This window comes from Neoarius graeffei, chromosome 9 (assembly GCF_027579695.1).
Source record: "Neoarius graeffei isolate fNeoGra1 chromosome 9, fNeoGra1.pri, whole genome shotgun sequence".
NCBI lineage: Eukaryota > Metazoa > Chordata > Actinopteri > Siluriformes > Ariidae > Neoarius > Neoarius graeffei.
The window spans coordinates 28,576,876-28,601,334 of NC_083577.1; positions in this window are offsets into that span (position 1 = coordinate 28,576,876).

Below are 24,459 nucleotides of genomic sequence, written 5' to 3' on the forward strand. Positions count from 1 at the left end.
CATTCAGTTTACAAATTTCCGAGAAATGACACTAAAGCGACAGTGCGTGAGGTTTGTGCAAATGAAGCAGGCAGATTTCGTGTGGCCTACTAATAATAAATCTGATTCATCAAGTGTTCATCACCACCAGAACAACCACATGGGAATTACTGGAGCAAAAAAGAAACCCACTGACATTTGATCTGACGTTTGATCAGTTCGTCGATTCCCCTATTATCGCCCACTTCATATTTTCTTTCAATAATTACACTGAATAAGTGTACGTTTTAAAGATTATATTTTTGCATTTAGGGCAGCACGGTGGTGTAGTGGTTAGCGCTGTCGCCTCACAGCAAGAAGGTCCGGGTTCGAGCCCCGTGGCCGGCGAGGGCCTTTCTGTGCGGAGTTTGCATGTTCTCCCCGTGTCCGCGTGGGTTTCCTCCGGGTGCTCCGGTTTCCCCCACAGTCCAAAGACATGCAGGTTAGGTTAACTGGTGACTCTAAATTGAGCGTAGGTGTGAATGTGAGTGTGAATGGTTGTCTGTGTCTATGTGTCAGTCCTGTGATGACCTGGCGACTTGTCCAGGGTGTACCCCACCTTTCGCCCGTAGTCAGCTGGGATAGGCTCCAGCTTGCCTGCGACCCTGTAGAACAGGATAAAGCGGCTACAGATAATGAGATGAGATGAGATAATTTAAAATGCATGGAGTTGTAAATGAGGGCTTGATGAAGATGAACATTTGTCGAACGGATGATATGGTGGGGTACAGTATATGATGGGGCCCAGGTCCAACTACTCTTTCTGTCAGATGTAGAAGATCTCATCAGTAATGCTGGCACAATGTCTGGGAGTGTCAAAAAGAGGAAAAGAGCATGTTTGTTTTGTATGTGTATAGCAAATACTTTGCATCTGTGCTTTTTTGTGTTTGGGTGCATGCATGGATTAAGACAGTGATTGTTGTTGGACTAGACACAAAATACTTCTGTCACACTGCATTCAAAAGAGTAAGTAAAATAAGATTAATATACTTACTAAGAAGTTAACAGTTATTCCACAAAATCGAGTCGTACATGAGCTGACAGCTAACAAGGCACGTAGCACCGAATCAGCTATAATCCATGTACGATGAGATTGAGTGGAATAACTGTTTTATTCTGTTCACATTCACTGGATTTTGAGAAACAGAGCATTTTTATTTTTATTTTTTTGCAAATATGATAAATAAAAACTTTATGCAAAACATCTGACAAAATCATTTCCACTTAGAATGTAAGCAAACTGATGAAATGACAGTAGCAATTTATGAAAAAGGCTCTCATCTCATTATCTCTAGCCGCTTTATCCTGTTCTACAGGGTCGCTGGAGCCTATCCCAGCTGACTACGGGCGAAAGGCGGGGTACACCCTGGACAAGTCCCCAGGTCATCACAGGGCTGACACATAGACACAGACAACCATTCACACTCACATTCACACCTACGGTCAATTTAGAGTCACCACTTAACCTAACCTGCATGTCTTTGGACTGTGGGGGAAACCGGAGCACCCAGAGGAAACCCACGCGGACACGGGGAGAACATGCAAACTCCGCACAGAAAGGCCCTTGCCGGCCACGGGGCTCGAACCCAGACCTTCTTGCTGTGAGGCGACAGCGCTAACCACTACACCACTGTGCCACCCTGAAAAATGCTCTAATAATAATAATTCTTGAAAAGTAAAAAAATACATTCTTACTATCAAATACTTTCATTCAATATTTTGTTGTGTTTTTTTTTTTTTTTTTTAGGGTTTTGTTTTCGAGTAGCTTTTATTTTGTCCTCGGTTGGTTCAGCAAAACACTCCACCATTTTGTTTTTCTCTACTCATGGTATATGAGCTGATAGCCTAGCAGTAATCAGGGCACACGATTGCTCATATCCAGTGAATATGGATAGAATAAATTAAGATATACTAAGATAATATCCAAACAAATATGGACACATCCATTTTCTTTGAACAACATGCGTTTTATAATGGACTAGCAGGTTACCCGGCATTGCCCAGGTTTTGCAAAATACTGGGTTGCCCCAAGACTTCCATGTCAAATTTGGTGAAGATCCGTCATGAAATGGTGATGGTAACCCAAGACAAACAAAAATCCAAACATCCACCACCCAGGGGCCCATTGGGAACGCCCTGGGGCCCAAATATGGAATTTCTGAGTGCTGCCAAATTGTGGTTATCTCCTGTACCTACTTGCCAAGTTTAGTGAAGATCTGTAGAGGGTTTGTGTTGATAAATGTAACGTGAAAGGCATTGAGGGAGGGGGTAGGTGGATGTTGTGCCCCCCAGGGACCTCCCTGGGGCCCGTACATGAATTTTGTTTATATCTGCAAAATTCATCCAAAAGGTCATCCCCTGACCTGCTTGCCAAATTTGGTGAAAATCCATCAAGAAATGGCAACGTTAACTCAAGACAAACAAACAAAGACACGCAGTTAGGTTGACGTGGGGCGGCCTTGGGCTGAGGTGCCCTTGAGCAAGGTACCTGACCCCTGACTGCTCCCCGGGCGCTCTGGTGTGGCTGCCCACTGCTCTGAGTGGGTGTGTGTGTTCACTGCTTCAGATGGGTTAAATACAGAGGATGAGGATTCACTGTGCTTGAAGTGTGCATGTGACGAATAAAGGTTTCTTCTAAAACAAACAAACATTGCCTTGCCCTCCAGGGACCTCCCTTGGGCCCATACATGAATTTTGCTTATACCTGCAAAATTCCGGGTCATTCCCGGACCATTCTACTTGCCAAATTTGGTGAAAATTCGTCGAGAAATGGCGACATTAGCTCAAGACAAACAAACAAACAATCTTTACTGCTTATTATGTAAAAGAAAGGTGCATGAGCTGATAATGATCTAAAGTCTGTAGCATGGATTAATCCACCTTATCTAAGAAGCCTCAGAGCAGGACCTAATGTCGAATCTTTCTCTTCATTTCTACCGTAGTTTCAGAGCAAGTGTCCTTATCATTAACTCTGATGGCCATGTGATTAAAAAGGTAATGAGACTTACCTAATGAAACCAGTCAAATCAAGAACTAAAGAGATCAATTATGGCTCTTTATACAGTAGTATGGATGAGGGATTTCCTACCACATGCCAAATGCTAAGTTTTAATGTGCTTGAAGAGAGCAGGGTAATGCGATTTGCTGGCTCTTGGCTCTGTGAACTGGAAGAGACAGAAAGAGTAGGTGCTTAGGAGCCAAGAGCTCAATTTTCAGGCGAGGGTCATGTTGTTGTTGACCTCATCTCCGTAACCGCCCTGCCTTCTAAACAGATCTCGTCCTTGAAAGACTACTTAAGCTATTATTCTGACAACAGAGAATATCCACCTAAATATTTAATCATTCGCCGCTACTAGGTTTCTTGGATTTTTACACCTGGCCAATAGTTCGGTGGTGAACACGGCATTATGGGACGTGTTCATTGAGCACATGGAAGAGGCACGTGCTCGGTACGGGCTACTTAGACATTTCACGAAATAAGTTCTGGCATGGTTGAAACTTGACACATTTTACAGAAGTAAGCAATTAATAAAATTCTCAGTGTGTCATAAAAGCTTAAAAATATAGCTATTTATGTAATGATGGCCTTCGTGTGACTGACAAGCCATGTCAGTTATGTTGTTTGTCGAAATAAACAGCAGTACTGGATAACAAAAAAAAAAAACTTGGAATTATTTATTCTGTATTTGCCACTTGAACACCAGCAGTGGCATTTTTACTTTTGGCCCAAGTACTTGAAGAAGATATGGCACTGTAGTTTTGCTTTCACACAGAATAGTTATGTCCGGTCCATGGATTGATTGCACTGTACAGTACCGGTATGTTAACTACAACTACGTCAACTAAATTAATTCCTTCAGCCAAAGTGTGAAATATTTCTGGCATCAGGTACATGTTTTTACTAAAGTACCTTTAGTTTTCCAGCATTCAAACAGTGTTGTTCGTCCCTCGTTGTCAAGGATGACCATAGACTCCTGGATTCACTGACGGGGCTGGTGGGTCCGCAGATGGCTAACAAGTCCAATGCGGGCTGGGAAAGCTCTCCCACATGTTGTACACAGGTGGGTGGCTGTGGTCAGGGCCGTCGACAGGGGGGGACAACCGGGTATTTTGTCCCGGGCCCAGGCATGAGGGGGGGCCCAGAACTGGTCCCTCATGAAGATGCCATTAATCATTCTGTTTCATTTCAAAATGTGTTGATTTGGGGGAGAAAAATGTGCTATATTTGCATTCAATGAATGATTTCTGGTTCTTTTGCCTTTATTGTCTTCGAAAATAGATTCAAGAACCCACCTACCACTCCTAATGCAGAAATGGTTTGGTCTTTGATTAAGGCGCCAAATAACACGGCACTATTCCATCATAACGCTTCGACAATAAGCGTGCGAGCCCGTTTGCCAACATGCACAAGTCAGGAGCAAAGAAAAGAAAAGAGAAAAAGCGATGAAGAAGCCAAGAGCCTCAGGGGCTCACTGCATAGATATTTTAGAAAAGATTCAGATGATGCAGCAGGTGGTGAAGGCAGTGGGGCAGCTGAGCCAGGTAAGACACAGATAACTTTTTTCCAGCCCCGTAATGTAACCCCAGCACGCGCGACGCGCCATTCATAATTATAAAGTAGGGGATAGCAGGGTACACTGAGTGAACACTGAAATGCACAGGGCATTGAATTATTTCATAAACATATCGGTTTAATAACACTGTGTTGCATATATCTCAATGAAGCAAAGAATAGCACATTGGCCCGCAATCATATCCAAATGTTTTAGGCACGCTTGCTGAGCTGCGCTGAGCTGGACTCCGGTTAGCTGAAAGCCCGTGGAACGCTGCCTCTTGTTAATTAAACCTTATTTTGTTGGAAATCATCCCGTGTAGATACGACGGCATGTGAAATTGCCAGCTAGATAGAGTTTAATGTAACGAATGGGCTATAAATGGGGTGTTTTGAGGTTAGTCTGTTGCAAAACATTAAACTTTCGCTTAGACTGGATACTCTTCAAACAATTCCCTTGCTCAAGTGAAAAATGATAGGCCTGTATGAAAAGCGCAATTAATGAAAGTAGCCTAATAAGCCCTAAATGAATAAAACAACCTCTGTTTTATTGTTGTTGCTTACACGTTAAGATTTTGAAATCTTCTCGGTCCAGTTCTATATCCAGGGAATGTTGTAATCCTTTTGGTTTATCCGTAATAAACGTGTCAGCCCCCAGGTCAGATAGGCTAATGTTACATGGTTGGGAGGGTGTCAATTTTTTTTGTAACATTCTAAATCGAGTACGGAAAGGACGTTTATGAAAAACAAGACAAAAAAATACACTGAAAAACTCACTGTACACATCACTAGTGGTGATGCTTCTATGTTCAGATTTTGGGAAAGCCATAACTCCGTTCTCATTGAGGCCCAGTTCCATCCCGTAAACAATCATTTTGGTTTATCAACTACCTGCGCTCAAACATGTCACAGGAGAGGCTCAATGGGCTGGCTATGCTCTCTATAGAGCGCGAACTTGCAAAGAAGCTGGACTTCAATGACCTTATTGACGACTTTGCCACAGCAAAAGTCCGGCGCATTGCATTTCGCACCTGAATAGTTGCAGACTAAGGAAATGTTGAAACTGTAAATATGTTGAAACGTTGAAATAAAATGGTTGACTGTTATAATGGGCTTGGAATACCTGTTATTTAAGGGTTGGAGTGAATGGAGACTGTGAAAAGAGGGGCTGGGTGTGGGTGGTTGCTGTGTGGCGATGTGCGTGCGCGCGTATGTGTGTGTGTGGGGGGGGCACTCAGATTATTGGGGGGGGGGGGGGGGGGGCACTCAGATTATTTTGTCCCGGGCCCAGCCAAAGCTGTCAACAGCCCTGGCTGTGGTGCTCTGGGAAGTGTTATCTCTCATTTTCCCGGCTGTGCGCTTATTCTCTGCAGAAGTCATTCTTTTCTTTTCAGCATTGTGGGCACCGGTGTGGATTAGGCTGCGCCACTTTGATCAACTTTGGGCAAGTAGTTCCCACATGGGCGCCGCCAGGGGGGGAAAGGTTAGAACAATTCTAGGGGCCCAGCACTGCCATGGGGCCCTTTAAGGGGCTGATAATATGCTTTTAATGATTTCAATAAGACTTTTGAAATAACAACAATGCAATATTCAATCTGGTAAAATGAGCTAATTGAACAAGGTTGTCTATTTCTTGAGTTCTTCAACATATTGTCATTTAACCCTCCCCCTTTTGCGAAATGGTTACAGTCCAGTTCTGGTAGAAGCGCGATGCGTTAAATCTGTGTGCTGATCAGTGCAATGCTACTTGCTGCTGTGTCGCGGTGCAGCAGCCAGCCAGCCAGCAGTGGAGTGCGTACAGTCTGTGATCGCTAAATATGAAGAGTGGCTGTCAAAAACGTAAAGAAAGGCAGCTGAAAGCTGAGAGGGACCGGAGAGGCAGGCAACTGGTCACTCAGTTTTTCCCAAAGAAAGGTAGCTATCGCTCACATGTGTGTTCAAAATATTAGCGAACGGTAAATGAACAGTATGAACGTGGTTGGATTAGCCTATCAAGAGAACACTTTTACAGTTTGTACAGTGACATTTTTTCCATTTTAATAACTGAACTGACTTGTGTGATAAACAAGATGAAATATTACGTTATGCTGGTGCTAATAACTAGTGCTAATAACCAGTTTCATAACTAATGGGGTGCCCTAAATATGCACAGATTGAGCCTCAGGGGGACCTCCGCCCTACCAAACCACTGAACCCCCCTTTGGAGAAGGAGGTAAGCAGCAATACAACCCATAAATGCTTTAGGATTGAAGTTTTTAAGGAGCGAGCGCCATATACAGTTTACTAGATTAAAGTGTTGCTAATAACGGACACCAGTCAAGTGTTTGACAATTGGAAATTGTGATTACTGATGTTTTCTGGAACTCTCTGGCACTGAAGTAGCCTATATTATTTATTTATTAGCAGTCACATCACACATTTCACTACCAATTGTCCTAGCACAAGAAGGCATGTGGCAAAATCTTGAATTTTTATTTGTGATTGTAAATGCACCAGAATTAGTCACTGACCAGTTTTCATCTAGTCCCTGGTAGGTTAGTACATAAAATGTAACAACAAAGTCACAAACGCAAGGTCCATGGGCTATCAAAAGTCAAATAATGACAATAGTGCAATTGTGACGAGGGTGGGCAAAGTTGGGGGGCCCAAAATTCTAATCTTTCATGGGGCCCAAAATTTCTGGCGGCGCCCCTGAGTTCCCAGGTGTTCACATCAATGTTAAGGTCCTTTAATGATGATTTGAGACAGTCTTTGAACCTCTTCTTTTGTCCTCCAACTGAGCGCTTGCCCCTGCTGAGCTCACCATAGAGCAGTTGCTTTAGGATGTGGTGGTCAGGCATGCGGCTGACATGCCCAGCCCATCTCACCTGCGCCTTTTGGAAGAGGGTGAAGAAGCTTGGGATGTTGGCCTGCTGGAGCACTTCAGTATCCGGGATCTTTTCTTGCCATTGGATGTGCATGATGCTATGGAGGCATCTCATGTGGAAGTGATTGAGTTGTCTCGCATGTCTCCAGTAGATAGTCCAGGACTTGTAGGCATATAGTAGGGTTGTGAGAACAACTGCTCGGTATGCCTTCAGCTTGGTGGTGAGGCTAATACCCCTGCGCTCTCATATGTTTTTCTGTAGTCTGCCAAAGGCAGTGCTGGCTTTGGAAATTCTTCTGCTGACCTCTTCGTCGATGTTAACTGCTCTTGAGAATGTACTGCCAAGGTAGGTGAACTTGTCAACAGTCTGCATTCCAGCATTCAAACAGTGTACAATAAACATGTATGGCACAGACAGACTTCAGGCAGATGCGAACAATATGACTTAACAGTATGGCCTTCGGGAAACACACAGTATATTTGGTGCAATATCCTCAGTGCAAGTACTGTTGTGATTAAAACAATTGTTTTAGCGTCAGTCCATTATTATTATTATTATTATTATTATTATTATTATTATGGCAGCTATAAACCCATACTTTCATTGCATAACATGACCCAGTAGTTCAGCATGGTGGCACAACAGATAGCATTGGTGCCTCACAGCTCCAGGATTTTGCAAGTTCTCCAGTTTCATGCCACCTTCCTTTCCAAAAGATGGATTAGCAACTCGACATTCACACTACATGTGAATGACTATAAGTCTCTGTGTATTCGATGTGCTGCAATGGACTGGTGTCCCATTCATGGTGTATTTCTGTGTTCCTGGGATAGGTGCCAGAATTCACAACAACCCTGACAAGGATAATGCGACATAATGCATCCTGGGGATTAAATCACCTTTATACTGAGTTCACTTAAAAACCCCAGGCCACCATTTTCAAGTGGACAAGAAGTCAGTTTCCTTTGTTCAAAAACCAAACCGAGCTTTCAGTCCGAACACACCTTACTATGAATTATCAAGTGTGCATAGTTTTTGGAAAAGACGGGTTATGGAGTATATAGGCCTGAACCCTGAGCATTCCATAAGCATTGAAGGATCATCTCATTATCTCTAGCCGCTTTATCCTGTTCTACAGGGTCGCAGGCAAGCTGGAGCCTATCCCAGCTGACTACGGGCGAAAGGCGGGGTACACCCTGGACAAGTCACCAGGTCATCACAGGGCTGACACATAGACACAGACAACCATTCACACTCACACCTATGGTCAATTTAGAGTCACCAGTTACCCTAACCTGCATGTCTTTGGACTGTGGGGGAAACCGGAGCACCCGGAGGAAACCCACACGGACACGGGGAGAACATGCAAACTCCGCACAGAAAGGCCCTCGCTGGCCACGGGGCTTGAACCCGGACCTTCTTGCTGTGAGGTGACAGCGCTAACCACTACACCACCATGCCGCCCCATTGAAGGATAATTTTTTAAAAAAGTTGTTGCAGTTTGTAAATAAGCTGTGCAACATTTGTTTGGGGGAATTCCATAGCCGAGGAAAATGACATGCCTCCAGCATGAGCTCGGTGCATAGATTCTTATGCTAGACCTTCTTATTACAGAACAAATTACATCTTGCTGAAAGCTTAATTACACCCTATAGATAAACAGAACTCTTCAAAAAAAGAAAATATAGTGTCTCTAAATCTGTCAGAATACAGTACCAGTCAAAAGTTTGGACACACCTCATTCCCATTCATAGGTTTTTCTGTATTTAGACTATTTTCTACATTGTAGAACAATACTGAAGACATCAAAACTATGAAATAACATATGAAACATATATAGATATTACACAGTTGCGCGAAGATATGAAGTTTATCTTTGAGTGGTGAATGTCTATTTCACGAGTGAGCAAAGCGAATAAGTGAAAATATTTTGAAAACAAGAAGATAAACTTCATATCTTCGTGCCACTGTGTAATGTTCTTTATATTATACTAGCAGGTTAGCCAGCATTGCCTGGGTTTTGCAAAATTCTGGGTTGCCCCAAGACTTCCATGTCACATTTGGTGAAGAGCCATCAAGAAATGGTGATGTTAACCCAAGACAAGCAAAAATCCAAACATCCACCACCCAGGGGCCCATCAGGAACCCTCTAGGGCCCAAATATGGAATTTCTGAGTTCTGCCAAATTGTGGTTATCTCCTGTACCTACGTGCCAAGTTTAGTGAAGATCTGTCGAGAGTTTGTGTTGATAAATGTAATGTGAAAGGCATTGACGGAGGGGGTGGGTGGATGTTGTGCTCCCCAGGGATGTCCCTGGGGCCCGTACATGAATTTTGTTTATATCTGCAAAATTCTGGGTCATCCCTAGACCTACTTGCCAAATTTGGTGAAAATCCATTGAGAAATGGCGACGTTAGCTCAAGACAAACAAACAAACTTTGCCACTTATTATATAGATGGACATGTTAACAAAAAAATACACAAGTTAATCAAAAGAGTTTTAATTTTGAACCAGTTCACTATGGTGGAAGCCATGGCCTAATGGTTAGAGAAGTAGCTTTGGGACCAAAAGGTCACTGGTTTAATTCTCTGGACCAGCAGGAATGGATAAAGTGCCCTTGAGCAAGGCACCTAACCCCAGGCTGGTCTGGGTATGTTGTATGTTGCTCTGGATAAGAGTGCCTGTAACATAATATTGACAATGCACATCAAGTCAGCAGGAAAACACTGGGAGTGACATCATCAGAGTGAAATATTATACATACAGAACATTTTTTCGATGGAATTAAAACATGTATTCTGTTCCCTTTGAACGGGTTTCATTCATTTGGTTTGATAGCATACAATATTGTTATCATATGGCTTATCCTACGTGTATTACATCACTCTACCCAATAGAGAATGAGCGTTGAATATGGTTTACAATATTGCATGGTTGTCAAGACAACATGACATCACACATCAGAGCTGATACAAATATTCAATGAGAAAGTTTTCTGCTGCGCATACGCAGAAGCATTTCTATGTTCACTGGGAAAGAGAAAGACACACTGCACACCCGAAAGACTACCAAAACTTCATTATATATTCTTCACGCATATTTACAAGAAAAAAACATACCAATGGACATAAAAAAACTGGAAGAGAGTGTGTATGTATAATAATAATAATAATAATAATAATAATAATAATAATAATAATACTGGCTGGCTTTTCTTATGGAATATCAGATATATTCCATTCAGCTAGCATAATACTGAACTAGTTGAAGACGAGTGGAATATAGCTGATATACCACTCAACGCCAGCCAATATTATTTAAATAAGTCACTCAGATCCATGATGTATTTTGTATGAAAAATGCGAGTTTTTCAACACGAGAAGATAAACTCCATATTTCCAAGCCAATGTGTGATTTTCTTTTTATTATATCGACACATTCACAAACAAAAAGTACCCAAATTTATCAAAATGATTCATCAAGATCTTCACAAGTCGCATATAGAAATGTATGTCACGGTTTTCATTCTCCATATCCTGGATGGAGCTCATATGAAAAATACGAGTGGTGTATTTCCCAGTAAAACACTTGTGTCCAGGGCGGCACGGTGATGTAGTGGTTAGTCAAGTCAAGTCAAGTTTATTTGTATAGCGCTTTTAACAATAAACATTGTCGCAAAGCAGCTTTACAGAATTTGAATGATTTAAAATATTTTATCCCTAATCTATCCCCAGTGAGCAAGCCTGTGGCGACGGTGGCAAGGAAAAACTCCCTCAGACGACACGAGGAAGAAACCTCGAGAGGAACCAGACTCAAAAGGGAACCCATCCCCATCCGGGCAACAACAGACAACATGACTATAACATTAACAGTCCTAACATAAAGCCAGCTTCATTGATGCTATAAACCCCCCACTGATGGAAACCCGAGCGCAAAACTGTTCACGACAACCGCAGTCCCGAAGTCTGCAAGTCAACTGCAGTCTTAAAGTCAGCAAGTCAACTGCAGTCCCCAGCCACAAAAGCACCACTGCAAGAGTCCAGAGCGTCCTCCAGGCGCAACCCCCAACTGTCCACGTGGGGCCACCCTCTACAGGAGCAATGCGATGAGACTCCAATCAGACACAGGGCACCAGGATGGATCAGGCAGGTTCGAGGAGCAGAAGAGGCCAGCATCTCGATCCCAGGACTGACATGTAACTCAAAGGGACAGATTTTTTTTTTTTGGGGGGGGGGGGGGGGGGAGAAAACACAGGTTGTTAGGTATGCCCAATGTCACCTGAATAAGTAGGAACAGTATACATATTGCACTGAGTACAAGCAGGGACTCCGGCAACTAACTATGACAGCATAACTAAAAGGGGAGAGCCAGAAGGTAACACAGGCATGAGGGAGCCCTGGGACATAAAGCAACCAGTCACTACACCGTCAACTAACTCGAGTGAGCAAGCGAGTGGGGGACTGACAGCATCCATACATCCCAGTTTACCAAAACACTCTATGTCTGAGGACCCTCCAGATCTACACCTTTACCTCATAAACACCATTAACACAAGGCTTGACTAAACAGATGTGTTTTCAGCCTAGACTTACTGTAAACACTGAGACTAGCACTGTTGCCTCACAGCAAGAAGGTTCTGGGTTTGAGCCCAGTAGTCAATGAAGGCCTTTCTGTATGGAGTTCTCCCCATGTCTGCAGGTTAAGTTAATTGGTGGCTCTAAAGTGAGTGTGAATGGTTGTTTGTCTCTATGTGTCAGCACTGCGATGGTGACTCGGACACGGGGTGTACCCCACCCACCTCTTGCCCATAGTCAGCTGGGATAGGCCCCTGCACAGGATAAGTGGTTATGGATGGACACTTGTGTCCATATGGACTTGTGTGGCTATTTTGACTATTTTCTACATTGCGGAACAATACTGAAGACATCAAAACTATGAAATAACATATGGGCCATATATGGGATTATGTGGTAAAGAAAAAAAGTGTTAAAAAAACAAGCTATGTCTCATATTTTAGATTCTTCAAAGTATCCAGTGTTTACCTTGATGACGATTTACACACTGTTGGCATTATCTTAACCAGCTTCATGAGGTAGTCACCTGGAATGCTTTTCAATTAAGAGGTGTGTCTCGTCAAAAGGTAATTAGTGCAATTTCTTGCCTTATTAGTGCGCTTGAGATCTCATCTCATCTCATTATCTCTAGCTGCTTTATCCTTCTACAGGGTCGCAGGCAAGCTGGAGCCTATCCCAGCTGACTACGGGCGAAAGGCGGGGTACACCCTGGACAAGTCGCCAGGTCATCACAGGGCTGACACATAGAGACAGACAACCATTCACACTCACATTCACACCCACGGTCAATTTAGAGTCACCAGTTAACCTAACCTGCATGTCTTTGGACTGTGGGGGAAACCGGAGCACCCGGAGGAAACCCACGCGGACACGGGGAGAACATGCAAACTCCACACAGAAAGGCCCTCGGGGCTCGAACCCAGGACCTTCTTGCTGTGAGGCGACAGCGCTAACCACTACACCACCGTGCCGCCCGCGCTTGAGATCAAATAGTAAATAGTAAATAATAAAAAAAACAGTAAATAGCCCTATTCCACAACTGTAGTAATCCATATTATGTCAAGAACTGCTCAACTAGGTAAAGAGAGACGACATCCATCATTACTTTAAGACATGACGTGAGTTTTAATTAATAAAAATAAAGAAAAAACATTGAATTAGAAGGTGTGTCCAAACTTTTGCCTGGTACTGTATACAACCCCGATTCCAAAAAAGTTGGGACAAAGTACAAATTGTAAATAAAAACGGAATGCAATAATTTACAAATCTCAAAAACTGATATTGTATTCACAATAGAACATAGACAACATATCAAATGTCGAAAGTGAGACATTTTGAAATTTCATGCCAAATATTGGCTCATTTGAAATTTCATGACAGCAACACATCTCAAAAAAGTTGGGACAGGGGCAATAAGAGGCTGGAAAAGTTAAAGGTACAAAAAAGGAACAGCTGGAGGACCAAATTGCAACTCATTAGGTCAATTGGCAATAGGTCATTAACATGACTGGGTATAAAAAGAGCATCTTGGAGTGGCAGCGGCTCTCAGAAGTAAAGATGGGAAGAGGATCGCCAATCCCCCTAATTCTGCGCCGACAAATAGTGGAGCAATATCAGACAGGAGTTCGACAGTGTAAAATTGCAAAGAGTTTGAACATATCATCATCTACAGTGCATAATATCATCAAAAGATTCAGAGAATCTGGAAGAATCTCTGTGCATAAGGGTCAAGGCCGGAAAACCATACTGGGTGCCCGTGATCTTTGGGCCCTTAGACGGCACTGCATCACATACAGGCATGCTTCTGTATTGGAAATCACAAAATGGGCTCAGGAATATTTCCAGAGAACATTATCTGTGAACACAATTCACCGTGCCATCCGCCGTTGCCAGCTAAAACTCTATAGTTCAAAGAAGAAGCCGTATCTAAACATGATCCAGAAGCGCAGACGTCTTCTCTGAGCCAAGGCTCATTTAAAATGGACTGTGGCAAAGTGGAAAACTGTTCTGTGGTCAGACGAATCAAGATTTGAAGTTCTTTATGGAAATCAGGGACGCCGTGTCATTCGGACTAAAGAGGAGAAGGACGACCCAAGTTGTTATCAGCGCTCAGTTCAGAAGCCTGCATCTCTGATGGTATGGGGTTGCATTAGTGCGTGTGGCATGGGCAGCTTACACATCTGGAAAGACACCATCAATGCTGAAAGGTATATCCAGGTTCTAGAGCAGCATATGCTCCCATCCAGACGACGTCTCTTTCAGGGAAGACCTTGCATTTTCCAACATGACAATGCCAAACCACATACTGCATCAATTACAGCATCATGGCTGTGTAGAAGAAGGGTCCGGGTACTGAACTGGCCAGCCTGCAGTCCAGATCTTTCACCCATAGAAAATATTTGGCGCATCATAAAACGGAAGATATGACAAAAAAGACCTAAGACAGTTGAGCAGCTAGAATCCTACAGTAGACAAGAATGGGTTAACATTCCTATCCCTAAACTTGAGCAATTTGTCTCCTCAGTCCCCAGACATTTACAGACTGTTGTAAAGAGAAAAGGGGATGTCTCACAGTGGGAAACATGGCCTTGTCCCAACTTTTTTGAGATGTGTTGTTGTCATGAAATTTAAAATCCCCTAATTTTTCTCTTTAAATGATACATTTTCTCAGTTTAAACATTTGATATGTCATCTATGTTCTATTCTGAATAAAATATGGAATTTTGAAACTTCCACATCATTGCATTCCGTTTTTATTTACAATCTGTACTTTGTCCCAACTTTTTTGGAATCGGGGTTGTATTTTAGAGACACTAAAATCCAGCAGATGAGACTAACTTGCCAGGTCATGTCTAGGTAATTAGGGAAGAATGAAACATTACAAGGACATAGCCTAAGTACATCAAAATGTCAGCGTGTCAAATCCCTGCCTACGGTACATCTGCACAATATTTTTCATCCTAATTGCTTCTTGCAGTCAATAGTGAATAGCATTAACTGTTCATTTGTAAGGCTTAGAGAATAAAAGGTGACTCTTGGAATACATATTGACATTGGGCTAATAATGTTGGTTAAAATTCACTGAGGTTTTACTGTAGAGAAGAATGCAAGGAAGAGAGACAGAGAGAAAATAAACTGGTGGAAAGCAAAAAAAAAAAAAAAGTTGCGTTCCACTGCAATATTTCGGGTTTTATATATCAAGAGCGGGAGAGAACATGATGGGACGATATCAGTGCCCATCAGCATTTGACCTTCATTGTAGCTTAGTAGGGATATTGTGAAAGTCGCCACCCATTTAGGTGAAAATTGCATCTCGCAAAGGCATTACACTTAAAAGTCTTCCACCCAACACACATTTAAAAGGCCTCTGCTCACTCGTTACACGAGAAAATGGATGAGCTTAGAGCACAGGACTAATGCATTTTTTGCAGCAATAAAAACACTTGGTGTAATGAAGCTTGAAACAGAGGGGATTATGTGTATTTGTAGATCAGTGCGCGCACACACACACATGAAGGAGCACAGAATCATAATAGATTTTGGACATAATGGTTTTATTTATGATTACTAAAATAAAATGAAACAACATTTAAAACAGATTAAGGGCCACTTACTTTCAATATTTCAGATTACATTTGAGCAGCTATTTGTATGTTGAGACGCTTTGTGTATTGAGATAAAATGTTGTTAAATGAGGTATTATTGAAACTAAAAAATTCGTCGAATAATGGCCGCTGTGTCTCACTGTGCATCATTACTCAAGCATAAATATTATGGCATACTGCTATGAGTAATAAGACGTTCAGAATCATGGTATGCCAAGAATAAAATGATCTACCCTGACTGTCACAAACATATCAAAATCAGGGGTCCTGAAGGAAGGTTAGAGAAGCAGCCTTGGGCCCAAAGGGCCATGGCTTTGGTTCCTGGGACTGGCAGGAAAAATGCAAGGGGAGTTGAGTGAATAAACCAAAGGCACCGAACCTCTAACTGCTCCCCTGGTGCTGTAGCATACAGTAGCTGCCCACTGCTCTGGGTATGTGTGTGTGCGCTTCAGATGAGAAATGCTTGAGTGCACATGTGACCAAATAAAGGCTTCTTCTTTTTTCACAGCCCGCGAGTTGGCCTAGTGGTTAGTGTGTCCGCATCTCGACCGGGAGATCGTGAGTTCTGCTCGTGGTTGGGTTATACCAAAGACCATCATAAAAATGGTACCTACTACCGTCTGGCAAGGCACGCTGCAGTACAGATGCGAGTGGGGAAGTCAAACTCTTGCGGTTACCAGAGGATTAGCCTCCCACTGTAACCCTAGCGAGAGGCCGACTAGATTCTGAGAAGACCAGATTCTGGTGTGAGAGGGACTTTGACTTCTTTCCCAATGTATGAAAACTTGGTTGGAACCAAACAAACTCTGAAAAGTATGACAAATTATTTGAAATGGATACGAAAACCTCTGTGTACATCAGCAGTTCAATCCAATCTTGGAATACATCTGAAACCACACTCGATTCATTGTATAGAGTATCTCATCTCATCTCATCTCATCTCATTATCTCTAGCCGCTTTATCCTGTTCTACAGGGTCGCAGGCAAGCTGGAGCCTATCCCAGCTGACTATGGGCGAAAGGCGGGGTACACCCTGGACAAGTCGCCAGGTCATCACAGGGCTGACACATAGACACATTCACACCTACGGTCAATTTAGAGTCACCAGTTAACCTAACCTGCATGTCTTTGGACTGTGGGGGAAACCGGAGCACCCGGAGGAAACCCACGCGGACACGGGGAGAACATGCAAACTCCGCACAGAAAGGCCCTCGCCGGCCACGGGGCTCGAACCCGGACCTTCTTGCTGTGAGGCGACAGCGCTAACCACTACACCACCGTGCCGCCTGTATAGAGTATTATTTTGAGAATTGTGCCATTTTTAAGTCAGAGTGGAGAATATCTAGTGCGCTCAAACCTGTCTGAACAAGGAAATTATAAAACATCACTGGAATTGAGCCTAGAAACACTGAACATGCCTGACCAGCACCAAAAGCTAGAGCAATTGTAATATGGAGCACCCTTGATATTTATCAGCCTGTAGTCTGATTGACCTTTGGGTAGTTATAAAGTGAGAACCTTTTGGGATCCTAAAGTCCTTTGGTTATCTTTTACATTTTGTTCCTGGGTAGAAATCGCAACTCAGTATATATAATAGTTGTTTAATGACATGTTCTACAGTTATTAGCCTATTTGACGGGCACAGTTGATCACGGGTGGCCTAATGATACTGCCATGTCATAGCTCCATGGTCCAGGGTTCGAGCCTGAGCGGGGTTTTTTGTTTGTGTAGAGTTTCTCATGGCCTCCACATAGGGTTCTGATGGTGTCCCTAAAGGGCAAATGGGAAAACACAAGAACAAATCACAAAACACAACAGCAAAATCAAAAACTTCTACCAGAAATATACTCAACAAAAATAAAAACTTTACACTCGTTTCAAAGTCAATAATTTTAACATTTTGGAAAATAAGTTTGAAATAACGATTGTATTCAATTATCTTGTCATTAAAGATGCTATAGCATACAGATCACGTTTGTCATGGAATCGGTTCCACCGGAAATGCGACGACAATGTCCATGATCAAAAACTGTGAGTCACAACTTAATGAAATCATGTCAATATCGGGTGTGTCCTCCATGGGCGTTCACAACTGCGATACAGCGTCTCCTCATGGATTGGATGATGCGTCTGAACACAGCTTGGGGAATGCGCCGCCATATTTGTACCAACATGGCACCAAGCTCCTGCAAGTTCTGTGGAGGGTTCCTTACGGTCAGCTGTGGTGCCAGTTTGATGGAGACGTGTCTGGAGATTATGGACGGTCTGTCGACTGCATCCCATAACCCTCGCAACGTCAGTGACGGATGTTCCCGTATTCAGCATGCCAATGGTACGTTCACGCTGAATGTTTGACAGTCGTGGCATTGCAAATTAACGAATAATTAACCATAAAACCTTGTTTTTCTGAGATGACACTCTACTCTGCTACCGTGAGATCAATTGCACGTGTATCAATAGGTCACGTCACTTGTGTCACGTGGAAACGTGATTTTAGCGTGCAGTGCTCTCACACGTGCTACGTAGGCCCGACCAGTAGAATGAATGTGTGACGTAATGCCCTTGACAATGCATTTAACCATAATCACAACAAGAACTCTTTCAAGAAAAGTTTCTAAACACTATTTGAAAAATAATGAGTGTCAAGTTTTTATTTTTGCTGAGTATAGTAGGAACGTGCTTTCGACAAGGATTGTCGCTGATTGGACGAACGCACTGTCCGTCTTTTTAACCACAAAGAAATGCACCACATGCACTATTTGGTCTCAGGCCTTGCAAGCAGTAAAGCAACCAGGACGTGGGAAGAAGGAATATTGACAAAGAGTACACTGAGATACATCTCAATATCAAACAGTAGCCTATGACTTCTTTGTCAATATTCCTTCTTTCTTTGCCCAATCAGTGATAATCCTTGTTGATAGTATGTTCCTACTATTTCTATACTATTACTATATAGAAGTTAATGTCGTTGTGTTTTGTAATTTGCTGTTGTGATGACCTATTTATTGTTGTGTTGTCCCATTTGTGGCTGTGATTTGCCCTTCAGGGTCATCGTAGGTTCCTCCGGGTGCCCTGGTTTCCTTCCACCTCCCAAAACCATACCAGCAGGTGTGTGAACAAGTATGTGAATAAAAGTGTGTGCGCGTGGTGCCATTTCACACGGCTGGCATCCAACCCAAGGTGTATTCCTGCCTTACATCCAGTGGAATAGACTCGGGATCCACTGCAACCCTGAACAGGATAAAGCAGTGACTGCAGATGAATTAGAGCTGTGTCTGGTGATGGACTGTACATGTTTCAATAATGAGCTACATATTTGCATAGTTGGATTATATTCAAAAGGACAATTTAAATTCGTTTTCCAGTTATTATGCCAGTTATAGAGGTAAAACATTTGCAAACTCCTGTTTACGCTTACTAATAATTTCGAGCAGCAGTCATATTTTAATGCTTTTAAGAATCTGATATACAACCCCGATTCCAAAAAAGTTGGGACAAAGTACAAATTGTAAATAAAAATGGAATGCAATGATGTGGAAGTTTCAAAATTCCATATTTTATTCAGAATAGAACATAGATGACATATCAAATGTTTAAACTGAGAAAATGTATCATTTAAAGAGAAAAATTAGGTGATTTTTAAATTTCATGACAACAACACATCTCAAAAAAGTTGGGACAAGGCCATGTTTCCCACTGTGAGACATCCCCTTTTCTCTTTACAACAGTCTGTAAACGTCTGGGGACTGAGGAGACAAGTTGCTCAAGTTTAGGGATAGGAATGTTAACCCATTCTTGTCTAATGTAGGATTCTAGTTGCTCAACTGTCTTAGGTCTTTTTTGTCATATCTTCCGTTTTATGATGCGCCAAATGTTTTCTATGGGTGAAAGATCTGGACTGCAGGCTGGCCAGTTCAGTACCCGGACCCTTCTTCTACGCAGCCATGATGCTGTAACTGATGCAGTATGTGGTTTGGCATTGTCATGTTGGAAAATGCAAGGTCTTCCCTGAAAGAGACGTCGTCTGGATGGGAGCATATGTTGCTCTAGAGCCTGGATATACCTTTCAGCATTGATGGTGTCTTTCCAGATGTGTAAGCTGCCCATGCCACACGCACTAATGCAACCCCATACCATCAAAGATGCAGGCTTCTGAACTGAGCGCTGATAACAACTCGGGTCGTCCTTCTCCTCTTTAGTCCGAATGGCACGGCGTCCCTGATTTCCATAAAGAACTTCAAATTTTGATTCGTCTGACCACAGAACAGTTTTCCACTTTGCCACAGTCCATTTTAAACGAGCCTTGGCCCAGAGAAGACGTCTGCGCTTCTGGATCATGTTTAGATACGGCTTCTTCTTTGAACTATAGAGTTTTAGCTGGCAACGGCGGATGGCACGGTGAATTGCGTTCACAGATAATGTTCTCTGGAAATATTCCTGAGCCCATTTTGTGATTTCCAATACAGAAGCATGCCTGTATGTGATGCAGTGCCGTCTAAGGGCCCGAAGATCACGGGCACCCAGTATGGTTTTCCGGCCTTGACCCTTACGCACAGAGATTCTTCCAGATTCTCTGAATCTTTTGATGATATTATGCACTGTAGATGATGATATGTTCAAACTCTTTGCAATTTTACACTGTCGAACTCCTTTCTGATATTGCTCCACTATTTGTCGGCGCAGAATTAGGGGGATTGGTGATCCTCTTCCCATAACTAGTTTGTTACGAAAATCTTTCAACATTTTCTTACTGGGACACAGCTGATTTTTACTGGGGCACGTGCCCCAGTAAAAAAGGCCTAGTGATGCCCCTGTGCAGGAGTGGTCTTCTGCTGTTGCATGCTGAGATGCTTTTCTGCTCACCACAGTTGTAAAGATTGATTCATATGAGTAGCTATAGGCTTCCGGGAGGGGTGGCATGGTAGTGTAGTGATTAGCACTGTCGCCTCACAGCAAGAAGGTCCTGGATTCGAGCCCCGTGGCCGGCGAGGGCCTTTCTGTGTGGAGTTTGCATGTTCTCCCCGTGTCCGTGTGGGTTTCCTCCGGGTGCTCCGGTTTCCCCCACAGTCCAAAGACATGCAGGTTAGGTTAACTGGTGACTCTAAATTGACCGTAGGTGTGAATGTGAGTGTGAATGGTTGTCTGTGTCTATGTGTCAGCCCTGTGATGACCTGGTGACTTGTCCAGGGTGTACCCCGCCTTTCGCCCGTAGTCAGCTGGGATAGGCTCCAGCTTGCCTGTGACCCTGTAGAACAGGATAAAGCAGCTAGAGATAATGAGATGAGATGAGATCATTTTTGCAGTGTACAGATAATGGATAGGAACTTGTTCCTGATCCCTGTTCTTGGCTGCAGGAGTGGAACCCAATGTGGTCTTCTGTCTGCTGTTGCATGCTGAGATGCTTTTCTGCTCACCATGGTTGTAAAGAGTGATTATAGGAGTTACTATATCCTTCCTGGCAAAAAAGCTCGAACCAATCTGGCCATTTTCCTCTGACCCTCTCTTATAAACAAGGTGTTTGTTTCCACCCACAGAACTGTCGCTCACTCAACTCAGTGTTTTTTGTTTTTCGCGCCATTCTGTGTAAACTCTAGAGACTGTTGTGTGTAAAAACCCCAGGAGATCAGCAGTTTCTGAAATACTCAAACCAGTCCATCTGGCTCAAACCACAGTGGAAGTCACACTTTGAGATCACAGTTTTTCCCATTCGGATGTTTGAACATTGTGAACATTAATTGAAGCTCTTGACAGTGCAACAAATCTGCATGATTTGTGCTGCTGTCAAGGGATTGGCTGATTAGAGAACTGCATCAAAGAGACCCCAGGTGGATGGGTGTTCCTAATAAAGTGGCCGGCGGTGAGTGTATAATACAGGGGGCTGCAAAAGTAGGTACAGTGGTGCTTGAAAGTTTGTGAAACCTTTAGAATTTTCGATATTTCTGCATAAATATGACCTAAAACATCATCAGATTTTCACACAAGTCCTAAAAGTAGATAAAGAGAACCCAGTTAAACAAATGAGACAAAAATATTATACTTGGTCATTTATTTATTGAGGAAAATGATCCAATATTACATATCTGTGAGTGGCAAAAGTATGTGAACCTCTAGGATTAGCAGTTAATTTGAAGGTGAAATTAGAGTCAGGTGTTTTCAATCAATGGGATGATGATCAGATGTGAGTGGGCACCCTGTTTTATTTAAAGAACAGGGATCTATCAAAGTCTGATCTTCACAACGCATGTTTGTGGAAGTGTATCATGGCACCAACAAAGGAGATTTCTGAGGACCTCGGAAAAAGCGTTGTTGATGCTCATCAGGCTGGAAAAGGTTACAAAACCATCTCTAAAGAGTTTGGACTCCACCAATCCACAGTCAGACAGATTGTGTACAAATGGACGAAATTCAAGACCATTGTTTCCCTCCCCAGGAGTGGTCGACCAACAAAGATCACTCCAAGAGCAAGGCATGTAATAGTCGGTGAGGTCACAAAGGACCCCAGGATAACTTCTAAGCAACTGAAGGCCTCTCTCACATTGGCTAATGTTAATGTTCATGAGTCCACCATCAGGAGAACACTGAACAACAATGGTGTGCATGGCAGGGTTGCAAGGAGAAAGCCACTGCTCTCCAAAAAGAACATTGCTGCTCGTCTGCAGTTCGCTAAAGATCACGTGGACGAGCCAGAAGGCTATTGGAAAAATGTTTTGTGGACGGATGAGACTGAAATAGAACTTTTTGGTTTAAATGAGAGGCGTTATGTTTGGAGAAAGGAAAACACTGCATTCCAGCATAAGAACCTTATCCCATCTGTGAAACATGGTGGTGGTAGTATCATGGTTTGGGTCTGTTTTGCTGCATCTGGGCCAGGACAGCTTGCCATCATTGATGGAACAATGAATTCTGAATTATACCAGCGAATTCTAAAGGAAAATGTCAGGACATCTGTCCATGAACTGAATCTCAAGAGAAGGTGGGTCATGCAGCAAGACAACGACCCTAAGCACACAAGTCGTTCTTCCAAAGAATGGTTAAAGAAGAAGAAAGTTAATGTTTTGGAATGGCCAAGTCAAAGTCCTGACCTTAATCCAATTGAAATGTTGTGGAAGGACCTAAAGCGAGCATTTCATGTGAGGAAACCCACCAACATCCCAGAGTTGAAGCTGTTCTGTACGGAGGAACGGGCTAAAATTCCTCCAAGCCGGTGTGCAGGACTGATCAACAGTTACCGCAAACGTTTAGTTGCAGTTATTGCTGCACAAGGGGGTCACACCAGATACTGAAAGCAAAGGTTCACATACTTTTGCCACTCACAGATATGCAATATTGGATCATTTTCCTCAATAAATAAATGACCAAGTATAATATTTTTGTCTCATTTGTTTAACTGGGTTCTCTTTATCTACTTTTAGGACTTGTGTGAAAATCTGATGATGTTTTAGGTCGTGTTTATGCAGAAATATCGAAAATTCTAAAGGGTTCACAAACGTTTAAGTAACACTGGATTATTCCAGTATTACTAGTATAGTGATGTTAGGTTTCATTTAATACCAACGTTTTGTTTTTCATTACTGTATACCTACTTTGCAGCCCCCTGTATGGGTTTGATGTAGTGTACAAACAGTCTATTGAAGCCCTTTTAATGGTGTAGTTTACTGATATGTATTATATAGAAACACATTTTTTGTAAAGTACCAGGCTGTCAGTGGAGGTATTGCCTATTTCCACAGGAGAGAGAGAGAGAGAGAGAGAGAGAGAGAGAGAGAGAGAGAGAGATAGAAAGAAAGAGAAAGATAGAAAGAAAGGGACAGAGAGAGATAGATAAAGAAAGAAAGAAATAGAGAGAAAGAATGAGAGAAAGAAAAAGAGAAAGAAAGAAAAAGAAAGGAGAGAGAGAGAGAGAGAAAGAAAGGGACAGAGATACAGAGAAAGAAAGAGAGAAAGAAAGGGACAGAGATAGAGAGAGAAAGAAAGGGATAGAGAGAGAGAGAGAGATAGAAAGAGAGAGATAGAAAGAAAGAGAAAGATAGAAAGAAAGGGACAGAGAGAGATAAAGAAAGAAAGAAAGAAAGGGATAGAAAGAGAGAAAGAATGAGAGAAAAAAGAGAGAAAGAAAAAGAAAGAAAGGAGAGAAAGAGCGAGAGAGAAAGAAAGAGAGAAAGAAAGGGACAGAGATAGAGAGAAACAAAAAGAGAAAGAAAGGGACAGAGATACAGAGAAAGAAAGAGAGAAAGAAAGGGACAGAGATAGAGAGAGAAAGAAAGGGATAGAGAGAGATAGAGAAAGAAAGAAAGAAAGAAAGAAAGAAAGAGATAGAAAGAAAGAGAAAGATAGAAAGAAAGGGACAGAGAGAGATAAAGAAAGAAAGAAAGAAAGAAAGAAAGAGACAGAGAGAGATAGAAAGAGAGAGATAGAAAGGAAGGAAGAAAGAAAGAAAGAAAGAAAGGGATAGAAAGAGAGAAAGAATGAGAGAAAAAGAGAGAGAAAGAAAAAGAAAGAAAGGAGAGAAAGAGCGAGAGAGAAAGAAAGAAAGAGAGAAAGAAAGGGACAGAGATAGAGAGAAAGAAAGGGACAGAGATACAGAGAAAGAAAGAAAGGGACAGAGATAGATAGAGAAAGAGAGAGAGAAAGGGACAGAGATAGAGAGAGAAAGTAAGGGACAGAGATAGAGAGAGAAAGAAAGAGAGAAAGGAAGGAAGAGACAGAGAGATAGAGATAGAAAGATAGAGAGAGAAAAAGAGAGAGAGATAGAGAGAGATAGAGAGAGGTGTGCGCGTGTGTGTTCACTCCACACAGCTCCTCCTCACTCAGCCTCAGCACAACACAGAGGGCGGGCTTTAGT